Raw genomic sequence first — 13,622 nt, 5'->3', positions numbered from 1 at the left:
GGGAAGTTATAGCTTAGACAATAGGAAATAGATTTCAACAAAAATATCATAATCAACAGTACCAGACTAGGAAGAATGTTGGGAGTACAACCAAAAACCAGTTGTGTTTTGATGTATTTTATGTCTGAACTTTGTATTATTTTTACTCTATCTTATTGTTTTACTAGTAGCTATGTCTTACCTGAGTTTGAGAGGGTGTTCTCAGCTACATAGTGAATGCACCACTGTAGTAGCCATTCTAGGGGCATTGTCTGATGTCACAAATATGGAACACCTGACTGGGTTGAGAGCGCAATGTCAGTATTAATGGATGAAACACATCAGGGATTGGTGTTCTATAAGTAATGATTCTGCATTTCCTTAGTTCTTAGTTAGCTAAGTTCTTGTGTATTTTTGCCTCTGTTGAGTCACTCTGGGTAAGGACTCCTACAATTTGACCTTTCTGTCCTTCCAGCTGTCCATCCCCTTCACTTATCCATCCAACTGTTCAATCTGCTTTCCTTTCTAGAAAGTCCATTTCATAGACTAGTGGATTGCCCCAACTATCACAGCTCTTTCTGCTTTGAGACTTTTCTTGGAAACTCCAGTCTTCCACAGAAAATAATTTCCAAGAGTTATATAGACAGTTGTTTCAAAAGTCTAAGATCCAGACTCGGGTTAAGCCTTCAGCTAAGGCCGAATTCCCAGCTCTCCCTAATTTTACTTTGTTTTGGCCAGTCCTTCATACTGTTTAATAGGTGCTAATTCCCACATTGTTGTCATGATGCTCACTTCTCAGCCTTCACCTTGCTGAAGAACCTGTTGACAGTTTTTTTTGTATGGCTGTCTTCACAGAATTTTCCATTCTGATAATTCCTCGACCCTTAACACCTAAAAATAATTCTGTCACTTGACAGTATTTGGCAACTCAGTGATCTTACAGAGAGATGAGTAAATCTATGCAGTAAGATGAAGAAATGAGGAAATACATCTGTTAGGATGTATATTATCACGCATTGTGGCTCTCCCAAATCAAGGTTTCCGTGATCTTGGGCATTTTGCAAAGCACTGGCAATGTGGTCTCACTGATGGATCAAACAGGAAGGTGTTTTCTTTTTTTTTTATCTACTTTCTAGAATTTTCAAGGCAGTGAGCCTTAGTGTTGTATTTAGAGGTGAAAAGCATTGAGTAAACAGAAACATAGCTGTTTGTGCTATAGTGTCTTGTCTGTTTGTGCTGTAGCGATTGACAATTTTTCATCTGTGCTGGACTTAAACCTTTAGTTGTAGTCTATTTTGATTATGGTAGTGGTGGTACAAGAGCATTTGTTAAAATGCAGAAATGCCTAGGTTAATGCAAAAAGAGCAATAAAATACCGACACTTAGAAAATATGCTGATGGCCTTATTGGAGTCATCTTTGCTCTTACTGCTGACAGAATTGCATATGGACCGTCGGCTGGCTTTTAGGAACAGATCTTTTCCTTAACGTCACGTTACCATTTTATTTTCCTTATGACATACTATGCAGTAGTGGTGATAGACAGACTGTTCTTCACACTGCCCTCCCTTGTTTATCCTCTTCCTGCTACAGAATAAAAGTCTTCTTAACCAAAATGTAAATGAATTTGGAATTTGGAGGAGAAGGTACAGGAACAAACCAGAGTTAAGAGGGTGTTGTGTTGAGAACCCAAGGACTTTTCAGTTACATCTGTGCTTCAATTCCAGCTCCAGTGGTTACTGTTTCTGGGCTTGGGGCAATTGAGTTCATCTGTCTGTATTTCAGTTTCCTCATCTCCAAAATGGAGATAATGCAATACTTCCAAATGCACAGGAGACTGAACCAGTGTTTAGTGTTATGGAGAGACATTAACTTTGGGCTGAATTTTGCTTGCACGGAGTTCATTCATTAACAGATTTTCAGTGAGCATCTGCCATGGATTAGGTGCTATATTAAATGGTGGATATACAAAGGAGACCAAAAAGAAAGATGCAGTCCTTGTCCTCAAAGGGCTCAAACTCTAATAATTGGATTCTTCACTTGTGTCATGTCCTTGATTGCCTTAGAATAGCAATGACTCATTAAATGTGTTCGTGGTAAAATTTTTAGTGCTGGTGGGGCAGGAAGTGGTCCTGCAAGATAGAAGATAAATTCCTAGGCTGGATATTCTTCAGAAACTAGGGGAACATGTGGTCCTAACGATTGTGAAGTAGATGATTGCTAGTAGTGGATTTATTCTCATCCAAATGAATCAATTTTTTTTTCAAGTGTTATTTATTTAAGTAATCTCTGCCCCCAGCATGGAGCTTAAACTCTTACAACACAACCCCTACCTAGATCAAGAGTTGCATATTCTTCTGACCAAGCCAGCCAGCCTCCCCCAAGTGAATCCATTTAAAAATCTTTGTATCTTAAAGTTCTACATTCTTAAGTTTTTGAGTCATTATCAAATTTCCTTGCCTTAATTTCAGAATAATTAAAATGCATGTTTTCTTTCATAGTTTTTGTGTTGGTGTTGTTTGTAAAAACAACATGCATTCATTAGAGAAAATTCATTATAAAATTCTGAATTTTATCTTGGCAAAAAGAAACAGGACAATGGGTATGTAAAAGGTTAACCTGTCTGCAGAGTACCTGTGAGTTAAAAAAAATAAGAAAGCAAACAACCTGAAAGAAGATTGAGTAACTAACAAAAATAAAAATTCATAGAAAAGAAAGAACAAATAGGCCCCCTATAAAAAAGAAAGAAAAGATGCTCATCCATTATTAAGTGGGAAATACCATGTTTTTTGTTTTTTTTTTTTTAAGATTTTATTTATTTGACAGAGATCACAAGTAGGCAGAGAGGCAGGCAGAGAGAGAGAAAGGAAGGGAAGCAGGCTCCCCGCTGAGCAGAGAGCCCGATGTGGGGCTCCATCCAGGACCCTGAGATCATGACCTGAGCCGAAGGCAGAGGCCTTAACCCACTGAGCCACCCAGATGCCCCGGAAATACCATTTTTAGCTATAATACCAAGTTACCTGTGAGAAGGGAGGAAATACAACACTCATGTATTTGTGTAAGGGTTAACTTTTACCTTTTTGGCGGTAAATCTGGTAGGAAAATAGCAAAATATCTTTCAAAGGGAATTATACAAATTTATTCTGGATATTTTACAACTAATATATGAATGAGATAGAACTGTGATAACCTGGAGAGATTTTCATAATAAATTAAGGGAAAATAAAGCATTTTGCAAAATAACTTTAGTATGACTATTTTTCCATTGAAAATAAATATATGTATTTGGTTATGATTATTTGTATGAGTCTTTAAGGGATGGCCAACTGTATACCAAAGAGTGTTAATGTTGTTTACCTCAAGCCACTAGAAGTAATTAATTGGGGAAAGGGGGGTGTTACCTTTATATTTGTTTCAACTGATACTTTTATCATTTAAAGAAAGAAAACATAAAAAGCAACAACAGGAAGAAAAAACAGCCCTTGGGAGCCCCAAGGGATGTACTTGGGTGTACAGATATATATTTCTTTTTATAAATGGAAGAATACTACACAAGCCATTTCAAAGTCTTTTAAAGACACTTATCATTTTTTAGCAGGTTCATAATAGATACATGGATATACTTCCGTTTTAATTTTTTTTAAGAAACAACCTGAACCATTTTAACACCTTTGAGGTGTGATTCACATAAAATTAACATATATATTTTAAAGTATTGTATTCGTTTTGACATCTGCATATATGCTCATGAAACTATTACTACCATCAAGCTAATAAACATAATATCACCCCAAAAAGTTTCCTCATACCTCTTTATAAATCCCTCTGAGCTGCACTACCCTCACTCCATTCCAAAGGCAAGCACTGATCTGCTTTCTGTCACTATAATTTGCATTTATTAGAATGTCGTACAAATGAAATCAGAAAGCATAAACTTTGATCTGGCTTTTTTACTCAAGAGATATATCCATATTGTTGCATATGTTAGTAGCTCATTTTTTTAAAAAATTACTGATAATGCTATGGATGTGCCACAGTTTGTTCACCTATTGGATATTTGAGTTGTTTGCAATTTGGAGCTATTAGAGCAGAGTTCTGTGAACATCTGTATACAAGTCTTTTTATGGATATATTTTGTAATTTCTCTTGAATATCTTGAGTAAAATACGTAAGAGTGAAATGGCTTGGTTCTATGTAAATGTATGTTTTGACCTTTTTAAGAAACTACAAACCATTTTCCAGATATTTGTGCTATTTTACAGCCCCACCAGCAATATGTGAGAATTTCAGGCTGTCCTTTCTCTGTTGAATTTTCTTAAAACCTTTTCCCAAAGTATGTTATATATATTATATGTGGGTCTATTTCTGGATTCTCTATTTTTCCTTTAATCTAGTTTTCTTTCTTGATGCCAGTTCCACACTGTCATGATTTCTGAGGCCTATAATAATTCATGTAATGAGATAGTATTAAGTCCTCCAACTTTATTCTTTTTCAAAAATTTTTTTGGCCATTCTAAGTCTTTTACTTTTTTATGATAATTTAATTTAATTTTTTGCATTTCTTATTAAGTTTTTTATCTTAATTCTAGTACAGTTAAGTATGTTTTAGAATCCGTTTTCTCTATAAATATTTAATACAAAAAAGCCGTTTGGTTGGGGCGCCTGGCTATCTCAGTCAGTAGAGCATGCAACTCTTGATGTCATTATGGGAATTTAATTGGATTTGTGTTGAATACTATAGATAGAATTGACATCTTAAAATACTGAATCTTCTGACTCATGAACATGACATATCATCACAGTTTTTCTTTTTTAATTCTCTCAGCAGTGTTTTGAAGGTTTTAATGTACAAGTCTTTCATAATTTTGTCAAATTTTTATCTTTAAATGCTGTTATAAATGGTATTTTTCCATTCAATTTTTAATTTTTCATTACTAGTGTATGGAAATACAATGGAGTTTTCAGTCTCTTACATTACAGTCCTGCTAAAATTCATTTACTCATTTTATTAGCATTTTTTTGTAGCACTTTCTTTGGATTTTCTGTGTAAGTACTCTTGTCATTCCTGAACAAAGACTGTTCTATTTCATTTCTAACTGAAGGCACCTTTTATTTCTTTTTCATGACTTATTGCCCTAGCTAGTACCTTCAATATAGTACTGACTGGAAGTGGTGAAAGTAAACATTCTTATCTTGGTCCCAATCTCAGAAAGAAAGCATTCAATCTTTCACCATTAAGTATGACGTTAGCTGTAAGTTTTTGAATGTTTGGTCAAGGGAATTTTTTTTATTCCTAATTTTCTGAGATTTTTTATTTCAATCAGGGATAGAAATGGATTTTATTGAATTTTTTTCTTACACATCTTGAGACAGTCATGGTTTCTTTTGTTAACTACTTGCTTTATATTATTGATATTTAAATAATAGACCAACTTTGCTTTCCTAAAATAAAATTTCTCTGAAGTAGGGTGGGTTTGTTTGTTTTTGTATTGTTGAATTTGGTTTGATAAAATATTATTTAGGTTTTTTGACGGATATTAGCCTTTTCTGATAATTTTCATATTTGGACATCTGGGTAATGTTGACCTCATAGAATGGGTTGGTAACCAGTCCCTCCTCTTCAGTATTCTAGAAAAGTTTGTGTAGAATTGATATTATTTCTTCTCAAATGATTAGTAGAATTGACTGATGAAACTATGGGAAAAACAGGTCCCGTAATGAGGAGAAAATGAGTCAATCAAAACTGATTTGTAACTGACATAGCCGTTAGAATTAGCAGACGGAATAATTATTGAGTACAGTTATTATAACTGCATTTCACATGTTCAAAAAGTAGTGACATCCATAACCTAATTGATTAGAGAAACATAATTGATAGAAACAGTAGACAGAAATCAGTAAGTCTATAGAACACTTCAGTAGCACAATCAACCAACTTGACCTAATTGATACAAAACAAACAACAGACACGTGAGTTCAAATGGCAGATTTACAAAGATCGACCATATTATGACTTATAAACAAGTTTTAATTTCAGAGGATTCAAGTCAAAGCAGGTATGTTCTCTGACCACAATGCATTTAAATTGGAAATCAGTAAGAAAAACATCTCTGGAAAAATCCCCCAAATATTCAGAAACTAAATTACAGATTTCTGTATAATCCAGGGGTAAAAGAGAAAGTAAAAAGGGAAACTATAAAGTGTTCTCAACTGGGTGGAAATAAAACCCAAATCAAAATTTGTGCTTATACTCATTTCCTGTTGCTGCTGTAACAAATGACCACAAACCTGTTGACTGAAAAGAACACAAATTTATTATGTCACATTTTGGGAGGTCAGAAATCCAAAATCAGTTTCATTGGACTAAACTTGAAATAGTAACAAAAATGTATTTTCTCTGGAGACTCTGGAAGAGAATCTGTTCCCTGGCTTTTTCCATTTTTTAAAGGCTACCTATATTCCTCTTGGTTCTGGCCTTTTCCTCATGTTTATAGCCAGGACCATAACATCTTCATATGTCTCTGATTCTCTTGCTTCCCACCCAATTGTATGGACCCTTTTGATTACATTGGGTCCACTAGGTTAATTCAATATAAGACTCTTCCCATCTTAAGATCCCTTAAGTTAATCACATCTGCAAAGTTACTTTTGTCATGTAACCTATTCATAGGGTGCAGGGATTGGGACATGGACATCTTTGGCAGTGCATTGTTCCGTGTATCACAACTGCTAATATAGATATTAGATGGCAGTTTATACCACTAAATGCACATAGTAGGAGAGAAAAATGGTCTTAAATTAATGACCTCAGCCTCCATGTGACGAAGCTATTCAATTAACAAATTATGTAAGGTGAATAAAGCCTGAGATCTAATGTAAAACATGGTAACTATAGTTGATAGTATCATATTGTGTAAGGGAAACTTGCAAAGAAAAAAGAACTTAGATGTTCTTTGCTCCCCTCCAAATATATATGTGAGGTGATAGATGTGTTAATGAACTAGGTGAAGGGAATTCTACAGTGTGTGCGTCTATCAGATCACCACAATGTACACTCTAAATGTCTTATTATTGGATTTGTCAGTTTTACCTCAACAAAGCCGAGAGAGGCACCTGGGTGGCTCAGTGGGTTAAAGCCTCTGCCTTCAGCTCAGGTCATGGTCCCAGGGTCCTGGGATTGAGCCCCACATCAGGCTCTCTGCTCTGCAGGGAGCCTGCTTCCTCCTCCCCCACCTACTTCTGATCTCTGTCTGTCAAATAAGTAAATAAAATCTTTAAAAAACAAAAACAAAGCTGAGATATTTTTAAAAGAACAAATTAAACCTAACGGAAATAATAAAGGTAATAGGGAAATTAAAAAAAATAGAAAACAAAAGAATTAGGAAAAAAGACTCATATAATGAAAAAAGCAATTATTGAGAACATTAAAAGGATTAACAAACCAAAATAAAAAAATGTACAAAACTACAGCCTGACTTTTACCTTCACAATATGTAAAGTTAAAGCTGGAAGTAAAAAAGTATGTTTTTTAACTTTACATTTTTACTTTAATTCCAGTTAACATACAGTGTTACATTAGTTTCAGATGTACAACGTAGGGATTCAGCGTGGAAATAAAAAAATGTTAGTTGTGTTACAGATGTCTGTCTGTCTGCGGTGGAATTCTGTTCTGGTGCCCTCAGTTTGTTTTCCTTTTTTGGTTCCAGCGCTGGACCCTGAACAGACCAGTTTTACTATTTTACTTTTTTTTAATTTACTATTTTGTATTTATATACTATTTTTTATTTACTATTTTAACTTAGTTGAAGAAGTCAGAGAAGGGAAGGAAATACGAAGGGAAGGGAATATGAAGGGTAGCATAATCACCAAGCATTCCTACATTTCAGATAGTAACCCCTGAGAAGATGGCTGGAAAACAGTGACAGACTGACTTACTCCCTAGTGTTTCTTTTTGTTGACATCTCTAGGTGACCCATCATTCTTATGTATTTTATCCCAATTGTTAGTTTTCGTCTTCACGTACATCTCCATTGTAAAAACTTAACCTTCTCTCCGCTGGATTTTTTCCTTGCTGTAGCCCAGTTTCTTAGAAGAATCATCAGATTTTCCTAGGTCCTCATAAGGATCTATGGAAGAAAAAAAGACAGATTAGGATCCCTAGCCTCAAGAAACTTTAAATAAAATTCTTGAATATATTGTAATCAGAATGATTTAATGCCAGCTTCTAGGAATTAAAAACCAGGATCCAAAAAAGGGAAAGAATGTGAAAAAATGATAGGAAAGAGAAGAGATTAGAACTGGGTGTTAAGTGTGGGAATTCTGATTGGAAGTTCCATTATTGGAACATTCTACTCTTTATACACAACCCTGTGACAATGTAAGGAGGCCCTTCCCTTACCAGTAGTGAAGTATGTACTCTTTTTTTTTTTTTTTAAGATTTTATTTATTTATTTGACAGAGTTCACAAGTAGGCAGAGAGGCAGGCAGAGAGAGAGAAAGGAGGAAGTAGGCTACCTGCTAAGCAGAGAGCCGGATGTGGGACTCAATCCCTGGACCCTGGAATCATGACCTGAGCTGAAGGCAGAGGCTTTAACCCATTGAGCCACCCAGGCGCCCTGTGAAGTGTCTACTTTTTTTTTTTTAAGATTTTTTTTTTAATTTTTTATTGAAGTGTCTACTTTTAATAACTCTTCATAGTGTTGTGTCTCTTCAGTCCAGAGACTCAGACTCTGGACACACTCATCTTAAGTCTTAGAGTTAAGGAGTTCATATTATATTCCAGAAGACTAGAGTGCTAGAAGGGAGACTTTTTGTAATTCAGGGTCTCTTTAAAAAATATATGTGTGTGTGTGTGTGTGTGTGTGTGTGTGTGTGTGTGTAACTCAGGGTCTCTTATCTGGTGGTTATATGGCCACAAGATCTTTAGCTGATTTGTTAATTTTAGGTACTCCTAGACCATCTCATTCTTGTTACTGGATCGTGGGGAAAAAATTAAAACCTCCTTCCAAGATGGGATTAGGAGGGAGACAAACCATAAGTGACTCTTAATCTCACAAAACAAACTGAGGGTTGCTGGGGGGAGGGGGTTTGGGAGAAGGGGGAGGGTATGTGCTTTGGTGAGTACTGTGAAGTGTGTAAACCTGGTGATTCACAGACCTGTACCCCTGGGGATAAAAATATATGTTTATAAAAAATAAAAAATTAAAAAAATAATAATAAAAAAAAAACCTCCTTCCAAACCGGAAAATGCTCTTTACAAATGTAGAAAAGAAAGGAAGTAGTTTTATTATTGAATAAGCATTAAGTGAGCATCGTATACAACCCACTAATGAGATTACAGACAGGAGGAATCCTCACCCTTTCCTCAAGCCAGGCAAATACAATTCGTTACATACATGTTCTCAAGATGATAATTTGTCCTCATGTAGTAGGACTGTACCAGCACCATTGCTGTTGTATCTAGTTCATCAGGAATTATCTTTGTAATTGGGGTGTACACCTGTGTTAGTCATTTGTCTTTATCCAGAGGAGAAGTTAAACTTCACATTTGTTTATGATAGCAGGTAGTTGCTGAGAGGAGGCTAGGTGATTGCAAGGAGAGAGATGGCTCCCAGGCTCTTAAGAAAAACATTCCTGAATTACAAAGCTGCCAAGAGTCTTTAGCATCTTAAAAAGATTTACACATATATCAGATGGATAGAGGAATGATTTACAATTACAAGATTTCTCTAGGCAAAGATCCAAGAAAAGGGAAAGTAAAAAAGGTCTTTTTCCTTTTGGGCACCAGAAAAAAATTGAAATTTTCTTAAATTTGACTTGACTACTGAAGAACTAAGTAATAAGGAAGAAGTGATCTAATAAAGAGAAGCAAGTTTACCAACATGGTATCTTCAGTAAAAGTTGTTTTCAGATTTATATTGCATAGCTAGTGGAATACGTTGGGACTGAAAGTTTGCCTCTCCTATGTAATCACCTCTTTCACATTCCTTTAATCTCTGTGGAATGATGATGCTTCCACTTTTTGGTATAAAGCAAATGCTGTCAAAGAGCTCCATGAGTTCTCCAAGTCCACAGATCAACAAACATATGTAAAATTTTAACATCTTTGGTAAGATTAACAGTTTTTTTTTTTTTTAAAGATCTTATTTATTTATTTGCCAGAGGGAGAACACACAAGCAGGGGGAGTGGCGGGCAGAGGGATAGGCAGACTCCCTGGTGAGCAAGGAGCCCAGGGTGGGGCTGGATCCCAGGAACCTGGGATCATGAGCTGAGCTGAAGGCAGGCACTTAGATGACTGAGCTACCAAGGCATTCTGGAAGAAGATTAACAGTTCTTAATATTTATTTCAGTAATATTTTTATAAAGAGCAGTCCTAAAACCTAAAACAAAACACATCCACTTCAGTCATATAAGATAAAACAAGATTGAAACAATTAGTAAAAATCAGTTTCAAAAGCTTCACTCTTTTCTTTCTTCAAATTCAAATTATTTTTATAATTTTTATTATTTATAATAAAATATTTATAATAAAAGAACAGAGGAAAGCCCCCCATTATTCAAATATTATAGTCCTGCATCTTTTTTTTCAGTTAATAATGAGTCTTAACATAAAAGTTTTCTTCATTTCCTTCCAGACTTTACGTATTTTACATGTTATAAATGTAATGAATTTTTTATTTTGCCTTTTCTCTTAATTAGCCTAATCTGTTTTTAAGCCCTTAGCCAAATCTAACTAGACCAAAGCCAAATCTTTGCTACTCGAAGCAGCTCATAAAAATCTTTGCTGCGACTTGGTCTTGGTCAGTTGCTGCTTCAGCAGAATAATTCCATGTTAAGGTAGACTTCCTACATAGGAAGCTTTTCTTTCTCCCTACTTACTCTTGACAAAAGTGACTTAATAGGGGCGCCTGGGTGTCTCAGTGGGTTAAAGCCTCAGCCTTCCACACAGGTCATGATCCCAGGGTCCTGGGATGGAGCCCTGCATCCTCTCTCCCCTCAGCAGGAATCCTGCTTCCTCCTCTCTCACTGCCTCTCTCTCTGCCTGTCTCTCTGCCTACTTATGATCTCTGTAGGTCAAATAAATAAATGAAATCTTTAAAAAAATATATGTACATCTAGCCCTTTTGTAATTATTTACTGCCTTTTTTTTTTATCTTCATGATTTACTTATAAATACCAACCTGTGAACTTTCTTTTACTCAGTTAATAAAAATGTGGTAGATTGAACATACAGGGATTTTGACTAAGTTGATTTGTTATGACAGTTCGTACTGAAAGAGCAAAACTATGAAGGTTTACATTCTTGTTTGCATTTTAGTTTAAAAAATAAATAAATAAAACTATATAGTGTACATACACTTGTGCCTTTTAAATGCTGGCAAGAAGTTTGGCCAAAATATTCACAATATCTTATAGAACTTTTTTCCAGCTTTATATCTGTCTTAATTTTGTAAGTGTTCCTCAATGGCTGTATCTTACTTTTATGATTAAAAAAAAATACATTTGGGGTACCTGGCTGGCTCTTCTGGTAGAATGTACAACTCTTGATCTCTGGGTCATGAGTTCAAGCCCAACATGGGATGTGGACCCTATTTAAAAATTAAGAAAGAGAGGAAGGTTATAAATATTTTTCTTATAAAACCCTGCATGTTGGAAAATATATATAAGGAACTGACCAATTCCATCCTTTAAAACTAAATTTCTACCCTCCAAGCTCTCCCTGTTTGGGGGAATTTTTCTAAGTCTTAAGGTGAATGATAGTCCGTGTATATGTAGGAATTGTGACTGGCAGGACTAGGAGAAAAAAAAAATACCCTAGATAAAGAAATAGCATTATATTAGTGATAGGAGGCATGTGTCATTCTTGCACTTCCTATACCATTTCTGACATCTCTTAGAGTTAAAAGTTCAAATTAGTAACCAGGACTTAACTACTTGGACTTTCTTTAACTCATACTCCTGGAAAGAATAGACAGTGTACATTCTAGATCATGTTTTTATGATCTAGATAGCTCTTCAGGATGCATTCTGTGTCTGTCTCTTAACTGCTATTGGTTGTTCTTATGTGTTCTACCATTTTACATAGTAGTTTTTCTCAGTATTCTAATTACATCAGGCTTCAGGGAAGACTGTGCAAATTACATTGGTTTAATAAAACTCATTCAACTTATGAATCTTCTCTATTGGCCCCCTTTCTCCAAGCCCAGCATTTGCCTCCTGAGTTGCACATAGTTGTTATAGTTGGATAGTTGTTAGCTTTTAATTTGCAAGATTAGCACCTTGACTCCAGTAAAGGCCATATAAAAAGTAAGTGAACAACAAGGGACTCTTTACAGAGATGATTTGTCAGGCCTTTACCAGTTGTCACAAAAATATATTGCATTGTGCTTTCTTTTTTTAAAATGGAGTGGTTTCTAGTTAAAATAGTTTTGATACAGCACAGTTTTCTGGAGTCTGTATTCTATCTCAGGGGTGAGAGTAGAAAATGGGAACATTTCTAACTCGATGCAGTCTTGGCATAAATTCTAAAACCTCTGTCACGGAAAAGACAAAGAATCTTTCTGTAACCCAGTCATTGGGGGCGCCTGGGTGGCTCAGTGGGTTGAGGCCTCTGCCTTCAGCTCAGTTCATGATCCCAGGGTCCTGGGATCGAGCCCCGCATCAGGCTCCCTGCTCAGCAGTGAGCCCGCTTCCCCCCTCACTCTCTGCCTACCTCTTTGCCTAACTTGTGATCTCTGTCTGTCAAATAAATAAATAAAATCTTAAATAAAAAAAAAATTTAGGGACGTCTGGGTGGCTCAGTTGGTTGGACGACTACCTTCGGCTCAGGTCATGATCCCGGAGTCCTGGGATCGGGTCCTGCATCAGGCTCCCAGCTCCATGCGGAGTCTGCTTCTCTCTCTGACCTTCTCCTTGCTCATGCTCTCTCTCACTGTCTCTCTCTCAAATAAATAAATAAAATCTTTAAAAAAAATTTTTTTTTAAATAAAAATAAAAAAAATAAAACCCAGTCATTGGGCTGCCTGAGTGGCTCAGTCGTTAAGCATCTGCCTTCTGCTCAGGTCATGATCCCAGGGTCCTGGGATCGAGCCCCACACTGGGCTCCTTGCTTGGCAGGAAACCTGCTTCTCCCTCTCCCACTTCCCCTGCTTCTTTTCCTTCTCTCACTGTGTCCCTATCAAATAAATAAAATCTTTAAAAAACAAAGAAACAAAAAAACCCAATCATTAAACTTGTCTGTGTCCCTAGTATTTTCCTGAATTTAAAGCTTAGTCATTTCCTAACAAGAGCCTTCAAGGAAAACATCATTTTCCTGTCAATAATGTAAAATTTGCAAAAGTCTTGAAATCATAGTATTGCTTTTTTGTTTACATTTCCTTATTTTGTATTTTAAAGTCATAGAAATTAAATGTGTTTTTAAGAGTTGAGTTCTTATGAAGGATAGGGGAAGCTACTTTAGGTATCTCTAAATTCAGATAATTAAGAATCTCATACAAAGATGATCACCTGTCCTATGGTGCTTTAATTGAAGATAAGGGGGAAAGAATCCATGTCTTTATTTTGGGAATGTCAGTATTATATCTTTCACATAGAGCTGCTATTATTATTTTAGTCAACAAAGTTAAGTGTCCACTCTGTGTAAC

General features: G+C 35.8%; 1 protein-coding gene and 1 long non-coding RNA gene across 30 annotated transcripts in view; one reads left to right on the top strand and one right to left on the bottom strand.

Moving 5' to 3' along the window:
- The window catches only part of EIF4G3 (eukaryotic translation initiation factor 4 gamma 3), a 346,931-nt gene that overhangs the window by 240,267 nt on the left and 93,042 nt on the right, over positions 1-13,622 (top strand). The gene's annotated exons all lie outside the window — the stretch shown is intronic.
- LOC123387306 lies at positions 7,562-11,532 on the bottom strand. Its single transcript, XR_006601681.1, has 3 exons — positions 11,491-11,532; positions 7,914-8,104; positions 7,562-7,693 (listed from the first exon to the last, which is right to left on the bottom strand). It is a non-coding gene; the product is annotated as an uncharacterized LOC123387306 (long non-coding RNA).

Source organism: Mustela putorius, unplaced genomic scaffold, assembly GCF_011764305.1.
Source record: "Mustela putorius furo isolate JIRA1106 unplaced genomic scaffold, ASM1176430v1.1 tig00003853_pilon_pilon_pilon, whole genome shotgun sequence".
In the NCBI taxonomy this organism is placed as follows: Eukaryota; Metazoa; Chordata; class Mammalia; order Carnivora; family Mustelidae; genus Mustela; species Mustela putorius.
Note: the sequence above shows the minus strand (reverse complement) of the source record. Positions and strands in the feature narration are given on the sequence as shown.